At 42.0% G+C, this 18344-nt stretch overlaps 1 long non-coding RNA gene across 1 annotated transcript in view; it reads right to left on the bottom strand.

Moving 5' to 3' along the window:
* Positions 1–18344, bottom strand: part of LOC112982699 (uncharacterized) — a 175140-nt gene that overhangs the window by 71276 nt on the left and 85520 nt on the right. The window contains exon 2 of the long non-coding RNA XR_003259041.2: positions 8023–8183. This is a non-coding gene — a long non-coding RNA (uncharacterized LOC112982699). The remainder of the gene's footprint in view (positions 1–8022; positions 8184–18344) is intronic.

Genomic DNA, 18344 nt, shown 5'->3' with positions numbered 1-18344 from the left:
TAGTGTTGGAGGAGAATAGGATCAGGCCTTCAGTGCATTGTTTGAAAGAGAAGCAAAAAAATGAAAGGCTATCAAGACTTGGAGCTGACACTGCATTACATTAGGCATTACTATTAAAATAGAATGGCAAGTAGCTCTAAAATTAGTGTTCATCTCTTCACACACACAGAGAATGAAAGTACATGTAACATGTTCACAGGGTCTAAGACAAAAATGATGGAGCCAAGTCATTCAATTTTTTGTTCGATTACCTCTGCGCCTTGGCTCTGGTCTGAGATTTTGTATGTTCTTCACAGCAAAGTGTGTGCAGTTACGCAGGATAAAGACATAACTGTCAGGATGCTGCCCTGCCATCAAGTTTCTATACACAGAAGGGATACAGGCTGGAATATCCAAATGTTTCAAGCTACTTATTTGAAACTCCAATAGGCACATAACAAAGATATTACTGTCAGCATGATCCCCCTCTACATTTCTAAAGGCTGGACAAAGATATTTCACATGGCCACAAAATGCAAATTGAAATTTGCTAGTTTCTAGCTCACAGCCACCTGCTGCTCTTCACCACTACTATTTCCATAAATATGAGTTTGCACATGAAACAAGTTAAGCATTTTACTGGGCCAAAGGCTCAGATACTTCCAAAGTCCTCCACAACTATCAGGCATCCCGACAGATGTGAATGCTGAAGTACAAATCTCCACACCATGTTGAAACAGAAAGAGACCCTGGAGCCTTAAAAAACCTCTTCATTTCAGTTTCACAGGAATTCAAATGATTTACCAAAATTCCCTAAGCAATTTTCCTGCATCACAGCTCCCTAATGAAGCTGGGGAACTGGATTCCCTCCGCGCTAGAACAAATAGCTCGTTCTGAACAGAACAAAACACTTCGTGGCTGGTACGGGCCTGTGACAGGTATGAAAGGTAAACTCAGTCTGTCAAGGTGGAAATTGCTTTTTTATGCTAAGGTTCTGGCCACAGCTTAGCCATCAACCAACCACATTTTCTAGTGATAGACCATCCCATCATACTCTTTATTGTGAGGCATTTATTTGGGGCACCTTAAGGTAGGTTGCTGTTGGAGAACGGTTACTTAGGATACTGTTTTAAGTGGTTCTCTTCTAGAAGTCTCAAACTGAATAAACAGTAACATGAACATCCAACACTACTTGCCGTATTAAATTTCAGCATAAGTAGAATCTCAAGATATTTCAATATATTGCCTCGGACAGTGAGGAAGCAAGAGACAGGAAAAAATGCTTCATCAGTCTTGACACACAAAAAGAAAAAACAAAACAAAAACAAAACAAAACACTTAAGAAGAGGAGAAAGCAACCCAAAAAAACCAACCCTGATGAGGCATTCGTTTTCTTATGCATGGTCTGTCCTGTCCATTCAGTTGACACCCCCTCTCCAGATATACCCCATCTAGCTAGATGAGAGCTAAAGACACAGAGAGACTTCCTTGGATACTCAATCACATCCGTCTCGCACAGAGGAAACCTGACAGTGCCTGGGATGTCTTGGCAAGAACAAGAAACAAAGAGCAGCCTCGGAGGGAAAAGCTGCATCTGTATCAAGACTCCCCCTTTCTTTCTTCTCCGTCCTCCGGGCCCAGCTGGACTGAACGTCCCAACTGCTCTATCCCCATTAGGAAGGGGGATGTGGGAAGTGCGGGGCTGGCAAGACACCCGATACACTCAGAGGGATCTGAGAACACCCTCAGGTTCAGAAGCACCCGGAGTTTGCCAAATCATTTCAGCTCATCTCTAATTGTCAGAGATCTCTATTAGCTCAGTTGTGTGGCTTTGACATAAGGATGAACAGAAGGGTTGTTACTGGCTAGTGATAGGAGAGGAGCTTCTGGTCCAAGGAAGAAAAGCATCTTCCATGGCAGAAGGAGAATTTTTCTTTTTTTCTTTTTTTGTTCTCCTCACATAGGCTACACTATATGCAAGGCTAAACAATAAGGACAAAAGACAAAGGGATCACTACACAATGGATGTCCACCAGCTTCAACTCTTCCTAATGCCACAACTTTTCATAATGCCATATAACAAAAGGCTTTATTATATTGCTTCACTGTTTTATGCAACAAAAGATCCACTTCATAATCATCTCCGGGGGGGGGAAGGGGGTGAGAAAACAGCGTCATGAGCAGCTATCACAGCAGAGCACAACTCCTCCAGCTATAGGAGATGGCTTGCTTGATGGTGGCAGCTCTTTCTCAAGAGCATTTGATTCTGGGATGCCTTGCCTCTCTCTCTCATATCCAATACCTGGCCTCTCTGATATCCAATGCCATGGCACAACTTTCAGCAAGTGAACTTGAACTAGATCTTTGCAGAGGGAAAGAAGTTGAAGGGAAAAGGAAAAGAACAGTCTCACTGAGGGCTAAAACTGATCCAAGACCAGGCTTTCTTCAATTATGCCAATACTCTGATCTTTCCACACGATGTCAGGGAACAGGAGCCCAAATTAATAGGACCTAAAAATACCCCAAACATGTTTTTGGTTTTGCAAACAGTGTTTCATTCATGCATGTCTGTCTGGTGATGCATCATTACAATTGTAATAAGATAGCTGCCAACCCTGGAAGAGTATATTGCTTAGTCTACCTGGAATGCTGAAGAGGGACCAAAACAGTTATATGAGATTAAAATGAGTTTCACTATACAGAAATGAGAGAAAGATTAAGTCAGGCCTGGAGCTAGAAGTTACCTGAGCTTCTCAAATGATCTAGGGCCACAGCCGCTCCTGTTTAGTCTTACATTCTTCCCCAGTATGACAAGCAGCAAAAAAAACCCTTAGAGCAATGCTGACCCCAGCTGTGGTGGCTCCAGGAGTAACCCCAGTCACACGTTACATCCTCAGGTCAGGCATTTGGGTGGCAACTGCACCCACTCACGTAAACAGACAGCTTAGCTGCTTGAAATGAGATCAGAAATGGGGAAAATAAACCAACCCTAAATTAAAGTGCTTTCAACATAACATAATTACACTACATAATGTTTACTTATCTTATATACACTAAAAGAGAAGATAAATGCCTAGTAAAAACCACAATCCACTATTAAACAGCTATAAAATACTTCGCTGTCTTCCCATTTCAAAAGCTTCCGTGGTATAAAGAGTGGTCAAAAGTTCAGTGAACTGTCTTGTAGTCTGGTGCTCCATTCAAACTGTGCTATTTCCAGAGAGTCTCCTGACACCGTATCTAATTTCCAAAATGAATATGCTTTAATTTTCCTTCTTCATGCATTGTGCTTTTTCCTCATTTGAAACAGCAACAGCCTCTGGCAGTAAAGGACATCACATTTCTTTGCAAGATGAAGCTTCTGCCTCCCCCCCCCCCCCCCCCCCATATGCAGGAGAATGGCATGGGTCAAGGGAGAAAAAAATGTATGCAAAAACATCACACCCCACTGACCCCAGTATATTTTACATTACAATTTTGCCATTTCCAATATAGGTTCATTTTGCAGTGGACCATATCAGCCATATTTCAGGATTTACAAAAAGAAAAAAAAAATTCAGTACCTGGAGCATTGTCTGCATACAGTATGCCCTAATACAATATATGGATTGCCTTATTAATGTGTAGTGTAGCTTGCAGAGAACACACATACACACACAGGGAATACTTAAGCATGCCTGGGATGCAGCATGGATGTATGTATTGTGCATTTGTATACACATTCAATTATATCTGCAGCTAATAAGCAAGTGCATTTCCCTCCCCCATTTAAAAAAAAAAAAAAAAAGAGAGAGAGAGAGAGAGAGAGAGAGAGAGAGAGAGTGCGCGCTATACAGCATGAGTGAAACTCCAGCTTCACTGAAATCAGTGGGATTTTCAGTGGGGTGGAGACTTTGCCTTTTAAACCTGCCTCCATAGAGCCAAACCAGAGGATCCGGTAATGTTCTTGTAATGAGGCAGCTGGTACGGGCTCAGACACTCAAGCAGAGGTTGCCATGCCTTCAATGGGCAATGAAGGCAGCTTTATCTGCTGGCACACATTAAAAGGCCTCATTCCACTTTTCCTTAGCACTGGCAGTGAGAATCCAAAATCCACAGGAGCTCCTGGGTCTTCTCCAGCCTTTGAAACAACCCTTTACCCACAAGTGTTTTAACAAAGGTCAGCTGTGGCCACACGCACACAAGTAAACTTAGCAGGGACACCTGAAGCTTATGTTAATAAAATAGGATTTGTTTGAGAGTGTGGCAGTAGAGGATTAGATAGATTTTGTGTCCTGCCATCCCTCCTCCAAGACCAATGACCCCACAAAAGGATAGTTGGGTGCAATCACTGTTTTAACTGGGGGCAGAAATACTGATGTTAGTCAGAGACAAGGTGCTGCAAAAGTGCCTGGGCATATTTTAATTTAAGAACATCAGTACTTTCACTGACTGATGTGAGCAAAGCTGGATAAGTGTCTGCAGGAGTAGAGATTTCTACCTAAGAAAAAACTACCTATATAGTCAACAGGAGCATTGCCTGACTAAAGACCATAACAATTTTGGCTTCATGTACTACAAAGACCATAATGCTCATAGAGCTGACAGGTTTGACCATTACAAACGAAATCATCATCCACTATTTTGACAGAAAATCAAAGATGTCTGACTTTCTTAAAAAATACCAACTCCCATAAAATCTTGCTGCTATCTACAGATGATCAGCTGGGTAAAGACTCAAGAGAGAAGCAATAAACGCACACAGGTATCTGAAGGTTAAATGTGCCAATGAAAACAGAACCACATACTGAGGGGGCGAATTAAAGGTAGGTAGAAAGAAAGAAAAGGTAGGTCTGGCCATGCAAAGACTTACAATTCATCAGTCTTCTTTTGCACCAAGCGACTGTTCCACTTTGCAACTCCCTTCAAAAGGAGCAACTGCAGGTCCTATAACCACCAGACTTCCTCTGCTTGTCACCTTGAAAAATGTGAAGCACTGTCGCACTAGAGAGCTTTGCTTAAGACTTTGAGAATAACAAAAAGACTTCCCTGAAGTTCAGTGGTTTCACAGATGGCTGTGACACTACTTGAGTCTCTTTAAATCAAGGAGTTGAATATTGTAACAAAAAATACAGTATCTCAACATTTCAGTCATTAGCACTACTTCTTGCAACTGCTCTGCACCCCAAACCATGGCTCAGCAGACCCCAGATCCTGGTGCAGATGTAATGGTGAGCAAGAAAGAACTGGTTTGGGTTATTTCAAAGTCCTGGCCAGGGAGATGGAGCAGGGAGCTGAGAGAGCATTATGGGGAAAATGCCTCCTGAAATGAGAAGCAGCTGTGGCCTTGAGAGCTCAGGGAGGGGAGGCAGAAGGAATCCTTTGAAAATGAACTTAAATCCAATAGCAAGAGCAGTGCTTTTTTGTTATTTTAAGTAGAAAGGGTAAAAAATGCAATATTTTCTTCAGCTGTTAGCTCTCTTAAATGTCACAGAGAAGCATCCTGTTGCCTGGGAAGTTGTGGACTCGGGGCTCAACAGGTTTGCTTGCTTATTGTCAGCATTTACCTGAACTGGTTTTTAATAAAAGTCTTGAAGAAAAGAAATCTCCTGCCTGAGATGACATGTTAGGAGCCCGAGCTGAGACCCTGGAGAATTGTTGAGCTATTTAGTGACAGTCGATTCCATCCTCAATAAATTCTGTTTCTTCATAATTGCTGAGGCCTGTGTGTTGGATTTACTCTCCTATGCGCTATGCGGTACCTGCTTTTCTTTAAACAATTATTGGATTGCAACTTTATCGTGGTGTTTACTTCTACAACCCCAAGAATTTCTGTATCTTTGTGGCAAATGTTGCTGTGTTTCAGGTGGCCAATTCCAGCAAACCAGATGTGATTGAGGGCAGAAAATGGTACTTTCTATATTCACCTGGGGCTTTGTACTTATCAAAATGAACTCTGATTTCATTAATTAATAATAATAATAACAACAACAACAATAATAATAATAATGATGATGATGATGTTCCCTTTGGCTTCGGAGCACCCGTTCCGTCGCTATACCAACTACTGAAAGTTCAACTGCTAACAACAAGCTATTTTGAAAAGGGAAAAGTCTGGCGGCAAATTATGAGGGAAAGAATAGATATTAATCATTTTTAAAGTCATTCTGTCTCAGGCATTATTTTCCTTTTCTTTCATTATTCATGATGAGTTTTTGTCTCAAGGCCAAGCAAATTCGTAGGGCCTGACCCATCCAAATGCAGCCATGACTATCTGAACAATGCAGGCCAGCCGAGTCTATATATAAAAGGAAAAAAAGCATAAAAGGGGGAAAAATCAGATAACTTTAGGCAGTGAATCAGAGCACATGTAGAAGTATAATCCTCCTTCTGATCACTTTGTTTCCCGGCACTTGGCTGGTGTTCCCATCCTATGGACGTGGAGAGCACCAAGTAGGCAGATTCATGCACTGGGACAGCCGCCGAGGGGCACTGAGTCTGGGGCAACTTGCTCTGCTCTGAGGACGAGAAGAGTTGGGAGGAAGCTTTCAGAGTGGGAGCTATGACAGCTCCTGTGCCTATTTCCGCCACAAAAAAACATTACTTTGGTATATCTATATTTGTAACCACATTTCTTCAAAGACAGAGGTTTACAATGGAATTTCTTTGGTACTTTTAAGGTAGCTGATGTACTTCGGGCACTCTGTAGTAAACTGAAGAACACATATACTCACTTTGATTCCACAGATGTCTGCATCTGCAGAACATGCTGTTAATAATTAATATAATTGTATAACCCCCTAGGTATATAAATACACAGACATCCTCACATTTTGCCCGCTTCTTTGCAACAAATACCCAAACTGAAACAAATTTAACAAGATACATTATACAAATCTGCAGACAGAAGTTGTATCAAAATTTTAACTATCTTCAGCAAGAAAGCGCTTCTATTTCAAGTAACGCTGGCAGCATATACTGTAGCTAGGCAGCCGCATTTATTTTCAATTATCATTTTTGCCTTTTTATACAGCATAATGAAATGCCTGGTAAATTATACATTTTTGTAAAACACAAACTTGTCTCTTTATTTGCAGCTCAAGTCTTGCAGTATCATTTTGTCTGCATTAGTTCTAGCTCTTTGTGAGAGGCCAATTACTTTTCTTAGCTGTAACATGTAGAGTATGATATCTTACTTGCAGGTCCTCAGAGAGACACAGGCTAATGCAAAGTGACCACGTCTGAATCGGAGGCCTGCAGAGAAAAGGGTGAAGGGCCCCAGCACCCCACTTGCCAGAAGAGTGCCCAGACTTGTTCATTCCATATTTAATACCTAAGATTTTCAGCTCACCCCTGGTAAACAAAACCAGATTTTTGGAAAAAAAAAAAACGTTTATAACAGCTCGCCCCAATCTCCCCTTTAGAAAGATGCTCTCATGGCAGATGGAACTCAATATGCCATCTCCCAAATCTTAAGCAACTCTGAAAATATAAAGTTCACTTATACCAAGGGGCCATATAGATCTATACCTTTTGATTCCGTGTCTCTTTAACTGGCACTTTGAACTAGTGAACACCTCTTTAATCTTGCCCTATTATCACCCTAATAGTACCTCCCGATATTCATAAATGTCTAGCAAGACTTTCAGCTATTTTGTATGAAGACGAAATATCCAGCTAAATTGAGAAGATTACCACATCACCACATAAATCAGTGACAGGCTGCGTGTTATTACAGTTGATTTTTGTTGACAGTTGGCTGTAGGCAGTTGTGTTTCAAATGCCTTTTTTTCACTGGGAAATTAAACAAAATTCCATGCAAAATGCAGCCCTCCAGTTCAAAAACTGTAAATCCAAAATTAGCATTTCATACTTTAAAAGGTAGCACAGCACAATTTTCCATTGAAAGGTCTGTACAGTTGTCACAAATGGGTGCTTCACACATGACACTAATGCTACTGATGCCTTTTAAGAAAGCCACCTTTCTCTGATATTATTTTCTTCTCCTAATAATCTGCATACACTATAGTTCATCCCTATGGAAAAGAAAGAAAGCTCACTTACTTATCTCTCATATGTGAGCATTATGCTTTCAGCAATTCAGACAGATAGGCTGGATTGGAGGGGGGTGGGTTACCGAATCCTCCACGATAAGAGGGAAAGAATTGTGGACAGCGAAAGGTTAATCTTCCCTCATCTGGTTCCTTCTTCCATCTTAGCACAACCTGGAGAGCAGAGAAAATGCTAGACTTAGGGAGAGAAAAGATACACTGGCAAAAATAATGTTCGTATTTTATCATATAGCGCTTCGTATACAATGGCCACACATGACCTAATTAATGAAAACCCACTGTTAAAAGTCAGCAAAGCAGCTTGGGTGATACAAAAGAGGAGTCAAACTTGCAAAGGATTTTCTGCTTCCAGAAGCTGCTGATCGGCCATTTTTTGGCTTGGATATTACCCACTGTAAAGTCAATTTTCTAGTGACTCCAGTATCAGCAAGTAGCCCAAACAGAGAGAGTTTAAATAGAGTGCCTTCCACATCTTGAGACAGATTTCTAACGTCGGCTCTTTCTTGGCTGCTAGCTTGGAAAACAACAACAACGATGACAACAAAAGTTTACAATTTTGGCTATATATAACACAGCATATTAAGGCAAAGAATTGCGATGTTTACTTCTGGGCATAGGGACAGACATTTAATGTAGTTTGTCAGCCAGAAGATGTTACATGAATCTTCACACAAATACGTAGCTGGCAGCTAACTGGCTTCTGGCCACCGAGAGTCAAATGTCCTCCGGTCAGTACTATCAGGCTGAAAAACAAATCACCAGCCAATTTTGTCTGGTTCTTTTTTTCCCATGTTCAAAGGCAGAAGAGCGAGGCCGTGGGCACGACGCCCTGCGTGAAGGACCGCAGAGCCCTTTCTCCCAGCCCTTCGCACCGAAGGGGAGCGCGCCAAACACGCAGCGAGCCCACCGAAGCGAGGGCAGCGGGCATGGGGCCCCGTGCCCCCGGCGGCGCCCGGCGGCAAGAACTAAAAGCAGACGTCGTCTTGTTTCTGGGACGGCTCTTCCTTCCTCTGCGCCTATGAACCATTTAAGGTCAGACTCTGCCTTTGGGCACTTCTAAAATACTTTGAAAGACATGTGCAAATCAGAGAACAGCATAAAGCCTTCGGAGTTAAGGAACACCTGGTTGTGTTCCTACATACCAGACACATACTGTGGGAAGTTTCAAGTAGGGGAGAAATATAAATACACAGATCTACCAGTGTAAAATTGGAATACCCTGATGATGACTGAGTTGTGTAATTCCACTATTTGTAACTGAGAAGAAAATAAGCTTATAGTAACCGGTGCCGATAAAATTAAGTATTTCAGTCAATATTGAAATGACTTGATCTGATTTTGTCATCAGACCTTTTAAACAGCTGCCTCTCTCTCATTTGCTCATTTCTGGGTCAAGGTTTAGTTTTTACAGCATATACCAATTTTCTCCCTGGTACAACTCTACTGACACAACTAGACAAAACATCAATGAGAGCCTGACCCTGACCATCCCATGATGGTACAAAGTATGTTACCTTTTGTGCTGCAGAGTAATCAGTAGTGTAGTTGACCATCTCTTTTATTGTTGTTGCTGCCGTTTTGCATGGAAATAGTCATGCTTATTACTCAGAAGTAATAGGAGATAGGAAAGACTAATTTTACTGAGCAGAAATTTACAATGTTGAAAGAAAATTACAAAGTTACTATTTCTTTTTTTCAGGAGATTTAAACAGCAGTAAAAGAGACCCACACAGAAAGCTCTTGGCACACTGCTAGTGCTTAGGTTTGCATTAGTGAACAAAGACACCAAATGGCAGAAAGTGATTACATGCAAAGACTAAATGAACTGAGCCAAATAATCAAAGCGACCTAATCGTTGCTTCTCCATTGCCCCCTCAGTGTCATGCTCTTGGCACTCCCACTCCCTCCTTGTGTGAGCAGGCACCATCCAGCAGGCAGCTCTTGCAGAAGACCTTGACAGCCAGCAAGGCCAGACTACGACAGAAGCAGGTGCAGGGTCCTGCCGCTCTCAGGCTGCTGGGGAAACAGGATCTGACCAAAAAGTGTGGGAAATGGCAATACAAGAGAAAATGGTGAATAGGATGGAGCAATTCTTTGTTGTCTATTGCGGAGAGGCTGGAAACACAGGTCTAAGCTTTGCTGTTGAGTCACTCAACAGCACTCATTGAATGACTTAAGGTTATTTCTTGAATAGAAGAAATATTTGTATGTAGGATCCATACAGAATATGAAACTATCTGTAAGAAGGATTATGCCACTAACGTCTCCTTCTAACTCTATGGGAATATTATGTCTTAATATCTGACTCCCAATGAATATTTCTTAATAGACTTTCAAAACACACATGAGAGGTCACCTCCCATTTTTGCTCAGCATGTGCTGTGAGACCCGCAGTGGTAGCAGGCACTCTTGTCACAGAGGTTTTCGGTGTTACTTGACTTATGAGCTCCCAAAATGTTTCAAGGGCAGATACAATTATTAAGGTCAATTTAATACTGTGACAACAGACTTTCTTTTCTTTTCTTTTTTTTTTTTTTGAGGTCTTTATGCAATAGTCAAAAGACCTGCAGGCGGATGGGTCTCACTCACTGACACATACTGCTAGGCAATAGGCAGGGATGAGCCTCTCCAGAAAGCAAGCCAGTTTCAGACACAGACCAAACAGGCAGGGTGAAGGAACACAATCCACAGGGAAAACACAATTTCCAAACCAAAAAAGCCCTACACGCATAGGAAGCAGTGAAAACAAAAGCAGGTTTTACATATAAAGCTGCCTGTTCTGATAAAAATGGGAAGATGAAGTGAAAGATCACTGGGGAAAAGGGGCTCAACTGAATGAGACCTTATTGCCAAGAACACCACTTGAAACGGTGCATAAAGATGTTTGATGAGGACTACAATTCCAGCCAGAAAGTTACTGCAGGAGGATATATTCAGTTAGTACACACACAGAGGTATTTTCTGTCATATTAAAAATCCAAGAAGTACAGCATCTACCTACACCTTTAGGGACAAGCAAGGTTGCCAAATCAGAGACAACCTAACCTGGTATATGGGCTCCCAGCAGAGTGAACAGATCACTTGTTAACTGATGACTAAGAGGAAGAGATCTTAACTTTACAGTAACACCTTTGAGTAGCAAGGCTCTCTGAGACATCCAGCAGAAGAGTCAAAACTACTGTGTTTTTGAAGGTAGGAGAAATCCACAGGCCCATGCTAATGGAAGCAGGATATAGAAAGGTGCATATACACAAATATACAGATAATACGGAGAGGTATTATGATGTTGTGTAAAAAGCAACATACTAGGTGCCAAGGAAAATGGCCTAAATCTAGAAAAAAAGCTCAGCGGGTGCCAAAGGGCTAATGATGGAGAACCGAGGGCTGTGTTGGCTTGAGGAGTAGCCCCATGGCTAAGCAGAGATACAGGGCAGTTAAGCTAATGTTATGCTGAGGCAGCCTGCTATATCAAACACCTCATAAAGCAAGTCAGCACACTTGCACAAAAAGACACATCAACAGCTGAGGCAATTTTGAAAATAAAAGATGACGCAATGCTGGGAGGCAGCAGTAGGAGCACGTGCTGCAGGAGGGGAGAGGTTGGAGATAGCACATGACAGCAGTGCAACGACGCAGAGCTCGGACGCAGCCGGCCACTGCAGCAGAGCCCTTCTTGCAACAGGGTCTGCGCAGTTTGGGAAGCAGAAAGTTTTCCCCTGCCATTCCCCAGCATGCATTTCATTACAACTTCTGTTTCTGGCATCCCTACGGACACCGTGTAAAGGGGAGAGTCACTAGATGTATTGCTTCAGAGAATGTAAAGATAAAAGAAGCCACTCTGTTCATCTAGTCTCATTTTTTTGCGTAGCTCAGATGATTACATTTCAATAATAATTTTTGCATTGAACCCAATAAGGTGTGGTGATAATATAGTACTTATTTCACAGAGACATCTGGCCTTGACTGAAAGATCTCACTAGGCTTTGGATCATAAGCCTTGGGATGTCATAAGAACAAGACAATTATTCCACAAATGAAGGGAAATACTCTACAAATTTTAGTTGAACTAAGTAAAGAAATAAATCTGTAAACCATCAAGTATTGTGTCTGTTTATAATTATTATCATGGAAGAAATATAATGTTAGTTGAGCAATATAATTCTTTTTGTGTTTTGGGATTTCCTAGTTTGCATCTTTTTGCCTACAGATCTAGATCTCCAGAGTAGATAAATTTGTTTTCTTGGTGTTGCATATAAATGTTTTTTGACAGTAAATTTTTCAAAGTGTTGTTCATGTGACCATATTTAAAAAACTGAGTTCAAATGTTGTTCTTCACTTTGTTCTTGCAAGTTGTGAGTAATACCCAGAATTGCTCACATGGTGAGCTGTATTCATGACAGAAGTCTTGAAATAACTTGAGCTGGCCATCATTCATGAGGCTTAAGTATTTCAGTCTCTCCTGACTCCAGGCTCATCAGTGTTAGCAGTTGAAGCTGTATTTAACTGCTGGGCAAACAACAAAGGTACGCAGACTTACACATAAAAAATGCACTATCTTGAGGTACCCAGACAACTGTTCAAAAAAAATAAATTCACAAAATATCCTAAGGGATATAAGAATCGGAGCTGAATTTTAGTATTTTCAAACTGTTCTCACCCTTCCTCCTGGGACTGCAGTTGATCTCTGATCATTTCCCTCATTTACAAACGCTGTCATCTCACCATTCTCCTCCTACTCTGTATCATTAATACAAATCTGGAAACAATGGTATTCTCGCTGCTAAAACATCGCAACACTCAACTATTTGTTTCCCATTCTAAAATGGATCATTCATTATAACCCATATCCCCCAAAGAATTTTATCACTTGAAACCTGTTTGCAGTGAATCTAAAGTAGTTGGAAAATCATCTTCTCAAAAATTCCTATGCTGGAACCTACTTCTTCTGGAATTCCAATAAAGTGCAGAGTCCCTCTGCAGGCAATATCCATTTTTCTTCTTTCTGATATAGTCTGCAGCAGTAACCCCTGCAGCTGTTCATGATCCATTTTCGTCGCTGAGATTCACTGCTCAGCTATGTTAGCTCTTGTACCCACTTCATCCAGGAGAGTTTCGATAATTGCCTCATTGCTTCTTTGTTTCAACTACTTCTATGCTTATCGCAGAGGTCAGCTTCTCTTTTATCTCCACTATAACAACTTGTTATTTGCCAGGTTCTCTTTGAAGGGACAGGCTGCAGCTCCTGCCTCTTGCCTCATTCCAGTTTTAGTGGTGTTTGTGCAGCTCGTTTGAATATTTCCTCAAAAACAGGACCTTTCATCGTTTTAGTGTAATATTTTATTTTGTTTTCCAGTGTCCCCAAACAGGGAAGGGTTTGGATGAACACCGTGACCTGTATCATGGAGTATAATCAAAATATTTTTTCCTACAAGTTTGAGAACTGCGTAAGGAGAGCTTTTCCCAAAAGATTTGGGCAGCCATTAGAATCGTTGCTTTTTTTTCTTTTGAAACAGACTGAATAGATGTAACATACTTTTTTTTACTTCAGGTAGGTTATGGAACCTAGTAGTGTTAAAAAAATATTTAAGGTGAGGCTTGGCACCCAAATTGCTTAACTGCTGCTGGAAAAGAAAGAAATGCTGAATATGGAGCAAAATACCACAGAAGCTATCCTACATTGCTAAGTGTGAAGGTAGCTATGCATATGCAATATTTACTACCAGAGAAGCTAGCACCATGTCTTCTTCCCTTTAAACTATTCACAGTGAAGAATAAACCCCAATGTTAGCAGAGGCATGGGTGAAAATTCAATGTGCGTGAAAGGACAGTCAACCCTCACTGTTTTAGGAGAATCACAGAACTATCTAAATATTATTGGGGACTTTCAAAAAATGCAGGTGATCAAATTTTGGTCTAACCTATAGAATTTAAAAAGACCTTTTTGCAATGTATCCTATTCTGAATAACAGCAAATTTTGGACAACTAAGATGTGGGTGATAAGGGTTGGAAAAATTATGGGAAGTACTAGGCAGCACCAGGCTTACTAAAATAAGGCTGTAAGTACTGCTCACAGATTGCCACCAGAGCGTGGTGAGAGGAACGTGGACAGGGCAACTTCTTCAGTGATAGTCATGATGTTCTTCGTTCCAAGAACTTTCAGTGGGTATTACGTACCCATTTCTCTATTTGAAAATGTGTTTCTTGACATAAAACGAGATCTTCACATTTCAAATGAGACGTTCACTCATGTAAAATACCTCCTCTGCTTAGGTGAATGAGCCATCGACCAGGGGCTACGCTGTCTGGAAATCCAGCTATTGTCAGCTTTTCAATCTGTATGCACGTAAGGCAGTTAAACTTCTGAACCAGTCGCAACCGATTTGTAATAGGGTAACACTGACCGTGCATACGTTCATAAAAAAGGACTCCTTTGCTGTGTTTTAACAGCTAGCAAGAAACCTGCACACGCTGGGCTGTCACACACTCAGCACACTAGGATAAAGCAGTATGACTTAGTACTTAGGCCACCAGCCTGGCAGCCAGGAGACTTAGGGTCTATTCCCAGACGTGCCGCCAGCCGGCCGGGTAACCCTGAGAGAGTCGCTTAGCTTATTTTCCCTCCCACTGTTGTCTATTTAAATCTCAATTTCTGTGAGACAGCAAATGTTTTTCTTCAATGGGGTATGCACGGTTCCTACCACAATGGGACCTCTGTCTCGGCTGGGACTTTGAGGTACTGCAGTAATAAATAAAACACAAATAGCTAGCAGGTGACAAGAAGCACCTATTGACCTCAGCAGAAACCTTCTGACTTCAGTGATGGCTTATTTTAATCCATGAGAGCAAAATACATTTGCTGTCACCGAAGACTCAGTGTCTATTGCTATCTCCATTTCTTAAAATGAGTGAAAATACAGCCTGTGCTATCACTGGCGGGGGGATAGGGGTTTTGCAAATAACCTTATTTTTTTATCCAAGACAGCAAGTTGAGGGCCATCTTTTCATGAAAGGTCGGTGAGCACGCCAGCTGTTTCTCACTTCTCATTTTGATACCACTTTTAAAAACACAAACTGTAGACAGTACAGTGCCACACAGCTTCGATACACAGCGTCTCCTGAGTCCAGTGGGACTTCAACCACCACCACCTGAGGGGCAGGCAGACGCCGAGCTATCTGGCCGGGGCGGGCGGCGGGCGGCGCTGCATCTGACACCTGCGGAGCGGAGCCCAGCGGAAAGCCCCGCGGCCGGCTTCAAAGCGTGACCAGCCCCAGGCGACCACGCAGGCACAGCAGCCACCGGCCTGCCGCTGCTCTGCGACCCTGCTCATCCCAAGCCCTGAAGCAGCACCAAGGGCCGGCTCACGGGGACAACCCCTCCGAGCCTCTCTCGCTTAGGTCCCCGGGGCGACCTGTTCTAGCGGGCGCTGCAGCGCCTGGAGCTCACCTGCTCCGAGCAGTGGGCAGCCCCTTTCGAGGTGAGTCCTTGGTCTCCTCTCCAACAGGCGGGGGACATAGCTGAGCTGTGGCACAAATTGATCCAGATGCCGTGCTGACAGCATGCCTCTCAGCCAGAACGATCAGCAAAAGCTTTTTTACTTGGCGGATTAGGAAGCTTTGCAGAGGCGAAGTTAAGCCAACAGTGGGTGCACCGCCCCCAGGGCTCAGTACAGAGCTTGGCCAAACCTGGGCCATGGCTGCAGCCGAGAAGATGAGTCCCTGGGCCAAGCTGTGGTGGTTAAGCTGTGCAAGCTGCCCTGCAACGCAGAGCGCTAGCACGGGACGCGCAGGGGCAGCACGGCCCCCGGCCATGGCCTCAGGACAGCAGTATGCCCACGAGGGCGGCCGCCCCTGCCCGGGACCGCTCGGCCCCATCGCCCGCGTACAAGGCTTGCAGGTGGCTGCAGAGACTTTCCCCTTATGAACCATTACGTTACGTTCACACTTCATACATTTGCAAGGTGCCTTCATAGTTATATTCCTAGTTTACACTGCACATGAGTGGGGTGAGGAAGCCCCACTTCACCCTTGTATACTTATTACTTTATACCTGTTTCTGTCTTTAAAACATGCCAGTATTGCTTAATATGGCTGTCCCTGCGGATGTGAGAAGGGTGTGTTTTTAACTTCTCATCTGAAATATTTGCATGAGTGGCTGGTTTCCTCTTTGCCCTGCTTGAGCGAGGAGTATCTTTCTTTCACTTCTCTATTTTGTCGTGATCTACAGAAATAAGTTCAAAAGGGCAGGAAAAAAGGTTCTGACATCCCTGGTGCTTTGACTCACCCTCATGAAAAGTTATTGGTGTCAGTAAAGCTACAGCTGCTCACTTCCCCCAAGCCTCTTTAATTTCTGTTCCTTTGCCACACTCGACGATAAACAATAATGAGCTTTTACATTCCCTTGCTATCTTCTTTCTGTCTCGCAGACACAAGAAAACATATGCACACCATATATACACACACAACCAATTTGTTTTTCAGTTAACCTCTGAAAAAAATAATATATTTATTCTAAAGAAATGTGTAGACTGTAGACTGAAACAGCCTTCAACTCTGCTGGCTTTTAAGAAAAAATAGTGATGATAGATATTGTAATAGCTTTTATTGGATTAACATAAAAACTTTGGTGCTGAAGAGCCTTTTCTTCCCTCTTTTTGTGTCAAAGACTGTGGTTTGTATTCTACATTTGTTAGCTCAATAAAAGTTACATTATCTATGGTACCTTAAATTTCCAATTCACTAGCATAGAGCAATCTATCTCTATATATCACCTCATAGTCTTCATGTCTAAGTACCTATGAAGATATTGCAAAGTAAAATGTTGTGAATGCTTCTCTCCATTCCCACATACTAAAACTTTGTTGAATTTGCCTAGATTTACACCTATTATAGCTCAAAGACTGTTTTCCTCTCCCCTGTGGGGTTGTGGAAGCAGCAAAAGTAACAGAGGAGACAACTCCTCAGACTAAACTCACTCTTGTCTCTCTTTAGACTGCTGACCAAAAGTATTAAAGTCTCAAAATCACATTTTTCTCTCTTTTTTTAATCACTGACTACCACAACTCAAAATGCCTTGTCTCTGTCAGCAGCTTGAGTGACACTGATAATGCAGATTTCCAAGCAAGATACTCAGGGTGAGCCTTCTGTATGTTTTTCTTCTATACTGCCAAGAGTAAAGAAAATTATAATCTAACAATTGATTTAGTTCTCTCTTTTGAGTTTTCATTTTCCCCAAATGGCAGGAGAGAAAAAAAGAAACACGATTTTTATTGCATGGAAAGTGCTTCAGGGGAATGAACTAAATTCAGCACCAACTTGCAAAGGCAGATTTTAAAGTTGCAAAATCAGAATATAATTTGGCCCAATGTTTTGTTTCAGTGTTTGGCTCAATGAAAAAAAAAAAAAAAAGGACATGTTTTTTCCTGCCTGTGAATTATTGTTAAAATGAAAAATGAGTTTTCATAGACATAAAAGTATCATTGCTGCAAGCAAACATGAACAATGCTAAATCTTGGTCATGTGTACAACCCAAGAAGTCACCAATAAGTACTCTTCTGAGAAATTCAGCTATCCCAGTTTTGGAAAGTTGTGCAATATCCCAAGCCAGCTAGCTTTAACAGTGCCATATGTGGAAATTGCTCTCCTTGAAACAATGTCTACCTAATTTGTAGTGGTTAATAACTAATGGCATATAATTTTAAATTCCAGCAACACTTTGCTAGCTCCTGTTTTTAATTAAACCTCGCTTTTAATGATGTGGGAAGCAGCGATCTGATAGGCATGAGGCTGGATCAGCAGCCTGTGATTAGTGGGGCCAGCAACAACAGCATTAGCCCATGTGCACTGGTACATGTGTGTCTGGCAGGACCCCGATTCCCTTGTCCTAAGTACTCATATTAATTCAGAGTCCTGTCAATCAGGACTTGTTACTATGGTAATAGTGGGCCTAAGCTAATCAAGAACCACTTGCCTCTCTTTGTGAGTAATGGCTAATAAATCTGTGGTCAGAATCCAGCCACAGAGCTCATTTTGACCAAGTGAGCAGGAAAAGCATGTGATATGAAATTAATGATGTATTAAAAATTAACGTTAATTAATGAGATTTTAAAAAATTATCCTGACATAAATAACCTTTCCTTTCGCTGTAACAGGTATGCAAAGGGAAGGAACGCCGGTCACAGGTGGAACAGGCAGCTACCACCTCCCTCCTAGCTGGCACGGTCATTACTTCTCGCTTTACAACCTGTGCAGATCCATGATCAAGGCCAGGAAATATAAAGTCCCGTATGTTACCACCTAGTCCTTAATATATCGTG

The sequence above is a fragment of the Dromaius novaehollandiae genome, chromosome 3, assembly GCF_036370855.1.
Source record: "Dromaius novaehollandiae isolate bDroNov1 chromosome 3, bDroNov1.hap1, whole genome shotgun sequence".
In the NCBI taxonomy this organism is placed as follows: domain Eukaryota; kingdom Metazoa; phylum Chordata; class Aves; order Casuariiformes; family Dromaiidae; genus Dromaius; species Dromaius novaehollandiae.
Note: the sequence above shows the minus strand (reverse complement) of the source record. Positions and strands in the feature narration are given on the sequence as shown.